Raw genomic sequence first — 13,394 nt, 5'->3', positions numbered from 1 at the left:
TATAGGAAGTACTTAATGACAGGAATTCAGTGGGATCATGGGAAATGTAATTCTATTTTTTTTAGGGTAACATTTTCAACTCTACATTACCCCCTGAGAGCTAAGGAAGACTAGTCTCTCCTATGGGTCTTGTAAACTTACCAACTTTGAAATGACAATAATTTGTGGATAAAAAGAAAAGAGAACAAAACCAATGATTGCGGGGTGCACTGATAAAAACCAATTAGGGGGAAGTTCCCTTTTGGCATAAGAGTGTACATTCAAAATAAATGTACAATCAATCTTCAGTTCAATCAACCACACCCCAAAGTTTGTTCTGGATTTTCCTATTGTAGTGTAGTTTTTTCAGGCATCTTTTTGCAAAGAGTTCATTCTCTGGATTTTAGGAGTTAGCAAGCTTCTTTCCTTGAAGATCTTTCTCAAATAAAAATTTTAATCCTGGATAAATGATCATTAGAAATCAAGGAATAAAGAGGGGACAAAATAAAATCCATGTGCCCATGGCTGGTTAGCCATTTTAAAAATCCCCACTCACCACCATCACTGCTGGCTGCAAGCCCAGGAAGAGGTGGGACTGTCCTAATCCTCACATTATATATTCTGTCTACAGGAAGTATGTAATGACAGGAAGTCAGTGAGTGGGCTCATGGGAAATGTAGTTCTTTTTTTTTAGGGTAACAAATTTCCAATTATACATTAATACCAAGTCTGAATTTTCAATAGGAGTGTCTTTCAAATCCATCCTAGGCATATCCACTAGATTTACTACTTCTATATAGTCATGTAGTGGTTCACTCTTCTTTGGCAAATCAAGGAAGAAACATAGCTGGATTTAATACATTACACCTCCTCAACTGGATGTTCAAACTATCCAGGAGAATAATTTCATACTTAGAAATTCACTGATCTGAATAAGCTTGAGTACAAAATTTCCTCATTAGTGCTTCTATTTGATGTGAACAAGATACAGTCAATGGACATCTCAAAACTAAATCTGCTGACTTCTGGACTAACACAGCTGTAGCTGCTACACCCCTTAGACAAGGAACTGTACCAGCAGATATTGTATCAAGCTGACAACTCTAATATCCAATTGGACAATAACTTGTACTAAAGTCTGTCAGTACACCAGTAGCAATACCTTTAATTTTATTGCCAAATAGTTGGAATGGTTTTTTATAGTCTGGGATACCCAAAGCTGGAGCACATAAAATGGCTTCTTGAAGCTTACTTAAGGCTTGCAGATGTTCAGGCTTTAGTTTCAGAGGTTCAGGTTCTGTATTCCTGGTTAAATCTTTTAGACATTTTGTTAGTTCACTATATCCAGGTATCCATTGTCCACAGAATCCAGTTGTTCCAGGAACAGCTCTGAGTTGCTTTTTGGTCTTAGGAGCACTCAGTTTCTGGATATCTGCTATGCTTTTCAGTGTGATACTTCTTGAATCCTCTGATAACACAAAACCAAGATATTGCATTCAAGGCAAAACCCATTGTAATTTTACCTTGGAGATTTTATGCCCATGCTTATATAATTCTAACAAAAGAATCTTGCTATCTCTCAGACACACCTTGGCATTTGGGGATGCAAAAAATATCATCCACAAAATGCACGAATTTACCTTCTTTAAATGTTATAATTTTCAGATCTCTATTCAGAATTTATGAAAATTGGCTAGATGAGTAAATCCCTGGAGCAAACAAGTCTAGGACCCCTGGGTTTTTCCCCAGGTAAAAGCAAGGATCTTTTGAGAATCCTCATGAATTGTAATTGAGAAAAAAGCTGAGCATAAATCTACCACAGTGAAATATTTTGCACAGTGAAATATTTTGTCTGACTTGGAATGGAAGAAATTATAGCAGTTGGACTTGGTACAAAGAATGAGTCTTGATTACATAATCATTGACTTCTCTTAAACCTTCTATAAAATGATATACAACTTTGCTGCCCTGATCTATCTTTGGCTTTTTGGAAGAATAGGAGTATTAAATTCTGAGAAGCAAGGTATTATGATTCCTTGTTGAATTAAGAGTTCAATGATTGGTCTTATACCCTCAATTGCTTCTTTAGTCAAGGGATATTGAGGTACACAAGGAACTTGTCCTTCATTAGTCCTCACCCTGACTGGAGTAGCTGATTTCAATATACCTACATCTGTGGAAGACTTTAACTGAAGATCTTTAGGGATATCCTCAGGTATTGGATAGATTGAATCTAAGTCACCCGCTTTACTGACTGAATCTAAGAACAGCAATGAAAAAGCTTTAAGAGATTCTTCTGGTAGATGTAATGAGATATCTCCAGTATCAGCACATTGGATTGTTGCCCTTAATTTACATAATAAATCTCTACCTAAAAGATTCATTGGATAGTCTGGCATACAAAGAAATGCATGCTCCTCAGATAATGGACCTGAAGTAAATATTTTTGGTTGTAATTTTGCTATTCTGTCTGATTTGCTACTCTGGTTTACCAGTAGTACCTATTATTTCCATTGTACCAACAGCTCTTCAATTCTTAGGAAAACTTAGCAAAACTGATTTACTGGCTCTTGAATAAACCAGAAGGTCATAAATCTGGTCTCCAATATTTACAGACACATATTGTTCTCTAGTATTTGGTGGTTGAAATGTTTTTAATATTAGTGCTAGTAGAGTAACATAAGTACAAAGCTCAGTCATTTCCTGTACATCCAAATTTAAATCTGCTTGAATTTCACGATATTCCCAAGATTTCTTTAACACCATCATCAGTTTTTTCACTACTCTCATTGGTCTTTATAATCTCTACCTTGGTATCATTGTTCTCATTTACAATCAATTTATCTTCATCCAATTTACATTCTTCATTATTTTCCATTATTTCACAATCACTAGAATTTTCCACTAATTTTACATTACAATTTTCCTTTTCCTCACAATTATTAAGACTAATTATATTATTGTTTGATTCAATCACATTATTTATAAATTCGTTAACCTTATCTACATTACATTCAATTATGACTGAGAGGAAAATATTGTTAGGGATTTACCCAAGTGTGGCCTCTAAGTTGGCACAATAATATTAATAACTTTTTATTTACTTAAAATTTCATAATTTCAGAGGAAGGGGCCACATGGACCTGCATGCCATTTTATTTCTTCTCGACTAGAAGTAAGTTAATTGTTGTACCATGATCTGACTCATTAAATCACCAGAGAGGAAGGAGTAGAGAGGATCTGGTACTTGTTGACCGACTCTACCTTTCACAGAGATACCCAGCAGTGCTACATTAGAAATGGGCAAAAACTCAGACCACTAAATACATAATTGAAACAGGCATTCTGCCTTTCCCCACGTCATTATTTCTTTGGCATAGTTCTCTCCTAAGGGAGCTGAGAAAGACCTCAGGGATTTTCATCTCCTGCTCTTAGCTGCTGACTTAGTTTCTTTTATAAGGTGAGGGCACCTCAGAATTAGCTAGATATAGTTGTTTCCATGCCATTTTTACAAATAGATTGTGAGATCCTTGCAAGTGAGTACTTTTTCTTTTGGCCTTTCTTTGTATCTCAAGAATTGAATTCAAGGTCAGCCAATACATTGTTTTAATAAATGCTTGTTTTCTGGCTCACTGACTCTCAAATCTGTCATTCTATTTCTAGTGCTCTAAAGCCCCTCACTGTATTCTCACTTAATTCTATGTTCTAATAATCTCTGTTCTCATGTCATTTCCAACCCTGAAATTCTATTTTCTGATTCTTTACTTTTCACAACAACTAATATCTTCGGGCAAGTGTGAGATGATATATGTTCAAAAAGATTTGATTTATTCTTTACTCTTTAATAGAATAATAACCAGAGTAAAATTTCTTTGGGGACGGTATAGATCTTCAGTGTTTGCCTACCACAACTTGTTCATCAGTCTAGAATCCTTCTGATTATCTACAGAGCTCTGAGTGCATGTTTTGGAATGCCTCATCTTTGGAAGTCATCTTGACTTCAACCCTGCCTCAAGGCAGAATTATGTCAAACAAAGATTTATCTACTTCTAGGGACTGAATGCTCCTGGCTTCTGAAGGACTTTCAGAATCGACTGGCTGGGATTCCTGAGAATAAGGAAAGAAAGTCAAGTTTAAGTTGGGTATTGATTCATTTCTGTCCCAGAGGGAGAATGTGGGAAGTCCATTCATCACACAATACATTTGCATGTGTGACCTTTTTTCAAAATTATTTTCATTTGTAGTCATCAGGACTCCCAAATGTAACTGTATAATTTTTTCTGGTGCATTCCTAATCTCGTGCCTTTTGTAGCGTTAAGATAATATTGAACTCAATATCTGTTGTTGTTAATCTGATACCTTGTATAGAAGGGCCAAGGTAACAGTAGTGGGCCTTGGTTGTAGGCCAGCACAATGGATAATGCAGGAGACAGATGGAAAAAGAACAACTTATTCCCAGTTTATTAAGACTAATAATGTTTTAAGAAGGTGATAAATAAACAGGAAATCCTAAACACTAATGGGTACGAAGCTTTCACCTGCTCTCAAACTAGACTCTCCTGGAAAACCAGCCTATTCTATCACTTCCTAAAACCCCAGATTTCCTTTTCTAAATAACCTATTTCTACTAGCATATGAATAATGTATTGAGCTTCTTGAAAATAATTTCCCAAATTGATAAGTTCAGTGTCAGCAAGTCAGAGTTGCCCTGACCACCGCCGGGCCTTAGGCCTGGCCCCAATCTGGGTTAAAAGACAGAAAAAAGATCTTTTTCTTCTCTTGAACACTGAACATGAAGTCACTTCTCTCTTCCAAAGTTTCCAATCTTTTCCAGATACTTCCAAGTATTTCCAAAGGTTTTAGAGGAAAAGTCTCTGAGAGGATGTGAAACAGCCTTGTCTGGAAGCAGGCTCAGTTCAAAGGCCCCTCAGAGACCTGCTGCTCAGAATCTTAGAGTCCAGAGTGGCAGTTAACCCCCCCCCCCCCAACCTGAGGATCTGATAGAGTCTCCTGCTTTCCATTCTGACTTCCACTCAACTCATCAAAACTTCTTACTTATTCAATAATATTCTTCCTAATAGTAGCCTCTAGGCAGAATACAAGTGAAATAAAGACGCAGAAAAAATAATTTATTTTGCATAATCTCCATCAGTAAAAGAGACTGGGAAAGTCTCCGTTCTCACAGTAAAAACTCTCAATCCAACAGCAATAACTTAAAAATAATTTTGATTCCCAGAGAAAACATTTATGATCAGAGAGAACTGAAGGGTAGAGTGTGGCAAAGTTTTAGAAACTCTTCTGATTGTGTGTATTTTGCTTTCTGGAAGATTGTAATAATAGCAATTTTAATAGCTCACATTTATATATCAGTCTAACATTCTTAAAGCATTTCATATATGTTATTTCATTTAATACTTATAATATTCCTGTGAGATAGGTATTATTATCCCCATTTTTTAGATCAGGAAACTTGAAGTTCATAGCGATCTTAAAAAAAACAAAACTCTTACCTTCAACTTTAAAAATTAATACTATTTATGGTTCTAAGGGAGAAGCCTGGTAAGAGCTAAGCAATGGGGTTTAAGTGACTTGCCCCAGGGTTACACAGCTAGGAAGTGTCTGAAGCCATGTTTGAACCTAGAACCTCTAGGATCCAGGCCTGGATCTCAATCCACTGAGCTGTCCCCTCATAAAGAGCTTGCTTAGAAACACATTTCAGGATTTCAACTCCGGTTCTCTTGATTCCTTGTCCAGTCCTCTAGCCACTATGACTCCCAGCTTTCCTGACTGCCTGGGGAGGCCTTTACAGTATAGAAAAATTGAGGCACCTTCCAAGAATGGGCACAGAGCTATATGGGATAACTACATGCAACAGGATAATGGTTTACTTAATAAATTTCTCCTCTATTATGTCTCTTATCAACAATATTAGTGTTATTGTGGTTTGATGGTGATATGGTTGGGGATGTAGACTAAACAATCACCCTAGGGCAAATATTAATAATATGGAAATAGGTCTTGATGAAATGTGAAATTGTTCATTGACCACAGGACAGAGGTGGGAAGAGGAGAAGGAAAGAACTTGAATCAATTAACCATAAAAAATCTAAATTAATTAATTAAATAAACGAAATAAAAAAAACAATTTTAGTTATATTTTTAGCTCTTATTGGAGATTCTGGCAGAAGAAATATTGCCAATTATTGAGAGGAATTTATAAATTTTATTGATGTACTGGCCATGAAGGTTGAAGCTGAATATAATGTTTTTATTTGATTCATCCTCCTGTTTTCATGTGGAATTCAGAAATACAAAACAGCATTTTCCCTAACTATTAGGCAAAATACAAATTGACATAAATTTTCAGTGATGCTCTGGTCTTAACAATGGCTTGAATCAGACTGGCCTTTGCTTTCAGAATTATAGTTAAGATATCCTGGAATTCCTATTTAGTCCAAAATTCTGGGAGGCAATAATTAAAGCATAACTCAGAGATGTATCATGTAAGCCATATTTAGATTTAATGTTGAAAAGGAAATCATAGGACCTTGTAATTCATATTAGTTTTCCTCTGCTACTGAAACTTCCTTTTGGAAATAGGAATACTTTAGGGAGGTAGAAAGGAAAAATATTTAGTCATAAAATATGGCATAATACCACTGCAGATGGTACTTGCTGATGGTTTTAAATATATTGGTTATTAATTTGAGGAAAGGAGCTTTAATTTCTATATTTTCTAGTGTTTTCAATAGGAATGGGTGTTGTATTTTGTCAAAGACCTTTTCTGCATCTATTAAGATAACCATGTGGTTTCTGTTAATTGGTAGTTGATATGGTCAATTTTATGGATGGTTTCTCTAATATTAAACCAGCCTTGCATTCCTGGCATGAATCCCACCTGATCATAATGAATAATACTTGTGATAACTTGCTATAGCCTCTTTGCTAGTATTTTATTTAAGATTTTTGCATCTATATTCATTAAGGCGATTAGCCTGTAGTTTTTTTTTCTGTTTTTGGTCTTCTTGATTTGGGAATCAGTACCATATTTGTGTCATAAAAAGGGTTTAGTAAGTCTCCTTCTTTGCTTATTTTTTCAAATATTTTGTATAGTATTGGGATTAGTTGTTCTTTAAAATTTTGATAGAATTCACTTGTGACTCCATCTGGCCCTCAGGATTTTTTTATAGGGAGTTCCTCAATGGCTTGTTCAATTTCTTTTTCTAATATGGGATTACTTAAGTATTGTATTTCTTCTTTGTGTTAATCTAGACAATTTTTATTTTTGTAAATATTTGTCACCTAGATTGTCATATTTATTTCCATATAATTTGGCAAAATTACTCTTTATAATTGTCTTAATTTCCTTTTCATTAAAGGTGAGATAACCATTTTAATTTCTGATACTGTTAATCTGATTCTCATCTTAGTTTTTTATATTAGATTAACCAATGCTTTATCTCTTTTATTTGTTTTTTTTTAGAGAACCAGCTCTTAGTCTTATTTATTAGTCCAATAGTTCTTTTATTTTCAATTTTATGAATTTCTTTGATTTTTAGGATTTACAATCTGGTCTTTATTTGAGGAATTTTAATTTGTTATTTCTCTAGTTTTTTTTTAATTGCATCCCCACTTTATTGATGCCCTCTTTTACTTTTTTGTTGATAAAAAAATGGAGTGATAGAAAATTTCCCCTGATTACTGCTTTGCCTGTATCCCATAAATTTTGATATGTTGTCTCCTCATTGTCATTCTCTTTAAGTCTGTCATTATTTCTGATTTCTTCTTTGATTCACCCATTTTGAAGAAATAGATTATTTAGTTTCCAAATAATTTTAAATTTGCCTCTCCATGAACCCTTACTAATTATAATTTGTATTGTATCATGATCTGAAAGTTGCACTCATTATTTCTGCTTTTCTGCATTGGTTTGTGATGTTTTTATGTCCTAGTAGATGGTCAGTATTTGAATATGTGCCATGTGTTGCTGAAAAGAAGGTATATATCTTTAATACTATTCAATTTTCTCCAACTATTTATTAACTGTAGTTTTGCTAAAATTTCATTTACTTCTCTTACTAATTTCTTAATAATTTTTTGCTTCTCTTTATCTAGATCTGATAGGGGAAGGTTGAGGGCCCCCACTAGTATAATTTTCCTATCTACTTTTTACTTAACCACCAATAATTACTCCTTTAAAATTCTAGATGCTATACCATTTGGTGCATATATGTAGAGTACTGATGTTTCTTGTCTATACTGCCTTTTATCATGTTATAATTACTTTCCTTATATCTTTTAACAATATGTATTCTTGCTTTAGCTTTATCTTGGGTCATGATTGCTACTACTGTTGTCTTTTTCTCAGTTTTTTCTCACCCCCAAAATTCTGCTCCAGTCTCTTATCTTTATTGATGTATTTCTACCTGCCTCAAATGTGTTTCTTATAAAAAAACCTATGATAGGATTTTGGTTTTTAATACACTCTGCTATCTGCTTCTGTTTTATGGGTGATTTCATCTCATTCATGTTCACAGTTATGATTACCATCTGTAAATTGCCTATCATTTTGATTTCCTTTTTGAACTGTGCCCTTTCTCCTTTCACTCTTTCCCTCCATACCAGTGTTTTGTTTTGAATCAGTCCCCCTTTCTCCCTCCTTTATTTTATACCCCTTTCCACAACTTCCATGCTTATTCCCCTTCTACTTCTCTTTAGAGTCTTTTAATCACCTTCCCTCACTCTTCCCTCCTTTACCTTATGTTCTTCCCCACACTCCCCTTTAGTCTCTTTCTACTTCTTCATAAGGTAAGATAGGATTCTATAACCCAATGAATCTGGCTGTTTTTCCTCTCTGAACTGATTCAAATGAGAGTAAAGTTTAAGTATTACCCTTCACCACCTGAATTCTACTCTCCTTGTAATAATATTATTCCCCTCCCTTCAACATATGCCTCTTTATGTGGTATAATTTACCCTATTCTACTTCTTCCTTTCCATTTACTACAATGCTCTTCCCCCCCCCTAAAATTTTTTACATATCATCTTAAATAGCTATACCATACCCTCTTCCTATGTGTATTTCTTCTAACTACTATGATAATGATAATTTTTAAGAGTTACAAATATCATCTTTACATATAGGAATATAATCAATTTGATCTTGTTGAAGCCCTTAAATTTTTTTTTCCCTTCTTATTGACCTTTTTATGGTGCTCTTGAATCTTGTATTTGGACATCAAATTTTCTGTTTAATTTTTGTCTTCTCTTTGAGAATGCTTGGAAATCTATTTTATTAAATGCCTATTCTTTCCCCTAAAGTATATAGTTATTTTTTACGGGTAGATGATTCTTGGTTGTACACCCAGTTTTCTTGCCTTCTGGAATTTCATATTCCAAGCCTTTTGGTCCTTCAGTGTGGAAGCTGCTAAATCCTTTGTAATCTTCACTAGGGCTCCATATTATTTGATTTTTTTTTCATTCTGATCATTTGAATTATTTTCTCATTGACCTGGAAGCTCTTGAACTTGTTTAGAACATTTTTGGGAGCTGTCATTTAGGGATCTATTGTAGGTGGTGATCTGTGGATTCTTTCAATGTTTATTATGCTCTCTTGTTCAAGTATATTAGGTCAGTTTTCCTGGATAATTTCTTATACTATGATGTCTGGGATTTTTTTTGGTAATGATTTTCAGGTAGTGGAATAATTCTCAAATTGTCTCTCTTGGATCTATTTTTCAATTCAGGTGTTTTTTAATGAGAAAATTCATGTTGTCTCTTATTTTTTCATTCCTTTGTTTTTGTTTTATTATTTATTGATTTCATGAAATCATTAGCTTGTATTTGCCAGTTTCAGTTTTAAGGACCAATTTTCATCTGTGATCTTTTGTTTTTCCTTTTCCATTTGGTCTAATCTCCTTGTCATTGTGCATTTTTCATCTTTCAACTTTTTTGCCTATTCCTCTAGTATGTCAATTCTGGTTTTTAATCTGCTTATTTCATCATTCAATTTTTGCATCTCTCTTTCTATTTGATCAATTTTACTTTTTAAACTGTTATTTTCTTTTTTGCATTACTGTCATTTCTTTTCCCCACTTTCCCTTCCATTTCTCTTCTACTTATCTTTTTTGGTTATTGAACATTTTTTTGACATCTTCCAGAGCTTGCAACTATTTTTTTGGGGAATGTTTGCATGTGCTTTCTTATTTCTCAACCTCTAATATTACTTTTGTTTTTTGCTTTTTTTCCCCCATAGAAATTTTTTGAGTCAGGATATTTTTTTTTGGTGGCTTTTTTGCCAATTTTCCTGCTTGAGGACTGGGAATCCTACAAGTTGCTGGTAATTTTTATCTTAGGTTCTGTCTCACAAGGCTTTGGCATGGGGCTATCTTTGGTTCCTTGTCCGAGGTCTGAGAGAGCCCAGTGGTATGGACCTCCAAATCTCACTGCCAGGTAAAAGTTCAAAGTGCTTTTTTTGTTAGTGTAGCCTACGTTCCTTAATCCTGAGGTTGACCAGATCCTGGTTCTTTAATGATGCAGTAGGTGGAAGGTGTTGGTCTGCCTGCGCTTTACCTTGTGGAATTTTGCCCCTGGTTAGTTCCCCTTATATTGTGTTAATCCATTCCCTTTGGGTGCCTTTCACCTTTTGTTTAGTGGGAGAGACTCTTTGCTCATCCTTCTTTACTTTCTGGCCTTTTAAGCACTTTTTAAAGATCAGTTTGGATGGATATTCTGAGGAGTTGAAGGATTTCCCTTGTGGTACCCTGCCATCTTGCCTCTGTCCTCAGTCTTTGTTAGTGATTTCCAGTTATCATCTTAGACATGCTTTTAAAGGTCTATTGATTTTATTTTTCCATGGCTGTTTATAATATTTCTCCAGATGTGAATTTTATAGGCTGAGAAAGTTTATAAACATAGGGATATCCTTGCCTGCCACTGGCTGGCTCACTTTTAATTCCCTTGGTCTGGGTTTGGTGGGAGTATGTATTGCAAAGGTTGAGGAAGTATCACTTCTGCATGGTTAGAAAGGGAGATCAGAGTGAGAAACTATATGCAAAGAATTTTGAGAAGAGAGTAAAAATAAAGCAAGATGGAGAAGGCTACCAGCTAGTACATTTTCCTTTTCTTATCCCTCAGTTCCTTTGTCTCCTTGTGCACTCTACCACCCCAGTTAAGAGAAACTGTGCGGTCTTTAATCCTTTGACTTTCAAACCCCTAACATTGAAACAAGCATAATTGCCTCTAATAAAATGTGAACCCCTTGAAGTCTGATCTGTTGTAAAATAAATTTTCTACTCTTTATGCCTGTCATGATACTTCCATGTATAATAAATGCTTAATATATTTTTTCAGTGTTTAGATTGAATCACTTACTATTCATCCTATTTCCTAGCAGTTTGATCTCTGAAAAATTTAGAAGTGTCATAACTAGCATATATTTATTTTAATTATACATATATCAATGTAAGTTACAGTATTTATTGACCTGTTTAATTAAAGAGTGAATATAAATGACAATTTACATGTATGTGTTTTGAAATACAGATTCCTTTGTTGTCAAAAGTCAGTTACAAAATGATTTTTTTGGTAAGAAATAGAATCATGAGAATGAAAAAGGACTCTCTTATTATGTCCTCCTCTCTACCTTCTTATCTTCTATGACCAATATCCTCTGCTGTATTAAGCCCCCTTTATTTATCTTCATCTTGTGTGAGTCTTTTCATCTTTCCATTCACTCCATTTTTCTCCCTTCTCTTTTACTCTCTTTTCCTGAAAGCACTATAAGTCTTCCTGCAGTTCTCTAAAAAGATCTCAAGTTTACCAAGGTAAATTCTTGGCTGTCTATCTGTGGTCTCTAAATCTATGAGAAAAATTTAATTAACCATCATAAACTTTCAATTTTTTTATTCCATTGAAATTTTGTCATGAAATGTTAAATGTTTTTGAATTTTTCGTCAAACTCTTACCCAATTTCCCTTGTCTCTTCAGTTTTTGTATTGAGAATATAGAAAAAATGCCATTTAAAATACACAAGGTAAGGTAAAAAGATTTTAAATAATGATGATACCACACATTTCTAGTATTCATTGACATTTAAGTTCAATACAGAAGTTGCGTATACTGCATTTGACACTTGAACTGTATCCAATCCCCTTATTATATATATACAATTATAACCCAAAATGGGATTCATTATTCTTACTAATTGGCACCTATCTGCATTTACAACATAGTCATTGTCTTTTTTCTATATCCTTTATTTGAAAGCATTTTTTTGGGTAGCTAACCTGGATTTGTAGTTTTTATTGTTGCACTATATTATGTTGCTTTCCAAGAGTTTGAACCAATTGAAAACTCTGACATCAGTGGATTCATTCTGTATTTTTGGATACATTCTTTGTGTGGTCCAAAATGCAAACCAGTTGGTAAACATTCCCTATATTTCTTGAACAGAGACCAACTGCCCTAACATTCTGCATTATGCAGGGGGAAGACTATTGTCTCTAGAGTCAGCAAAGTTGAGTTAGAACCCTCACTGATAAGCTTACTACCTGTGTGACCTTAGGTAAGTTACTTACATTACTCTTCTTAGATCTCAGTGTCCTTAGCAGTAAAATGAGACATGTGGACTCAGTGGTCTCTGTAATGCCTTCTGGCACTAGATTGATGATATTATAATTCAGACAGTTGCACTTAATCTCAAGGCTAATCTTTCTAATATTCTGTTCTAATCTCTAACATCTTATTTATTTTTCTGTTTGGCACATATTTCTTTAGTAGATCACTTAAGTCTCACACTAAAGATGCTTTTCTGTTTCAGTCCTTTTGCAATTCAATTGCAATATCATTGGATGTTCATGTATTTATTCAGTTTCTCATGGTGGAAAGACTGTTGGACCTGGAGTCAAGAGATGCTTGGATTTCAATTTTATCTCCAGAACTTACTAGCTATGTGACTTCTCTGAGGCTCAGTATATTCACACGTCTCATTCTTGGGATTCATGTCATGAATGCTGAGTGATTAATAAATCAAACAGATATTGAAATGGGTAGCACTTAGGAATGAGTTACATGTGAAGTAAATATTGAGTTACTTCTCATAACTCATAAGGTTCTTGGGGGGGGATCAAAAAAGTTAATGCAAGTAATGCATTTTGCAGACCTTAAAGTTCTAAATTAAGAGAGCCTTTATGATATTTTTATTATTATTTATATGGTTTTAATTTTCAGTTGTCTCTTTATTTTTTATCCCTATCACTGCCTCTTAAAATGTAACAAAATACCTGTTTTTCTCTTTTTATCATTTCATGTTTTAAATTAAATTTTTTATTCAATATAATAATTCCCCTTTAATTTATAGAGTTAGGACCAATATCATAAATTTTAGGTCACCCTTCTCATTTAACATTTTAAAG

This window comes from Monodelphis domestica, chromosome 6 (genome assembly GCF_027887165.1).
Source record: "Monodelphis domestica isolate mMonDom1 chromosome 6, mMonDom1.pri, whole genome shotgun sequence".
NCBI classification, from domain to species: Eukaryota; Metazoa; Chordata; class Mammalia; order Didelphimorphia; family Didelphidae; genus Monodelphis; species Monodelphis domestica.
The sequence above is the reverse complement of the archived record's forward strand: the minus strand, read 5'-3'. Positions refer to the sequence as shown.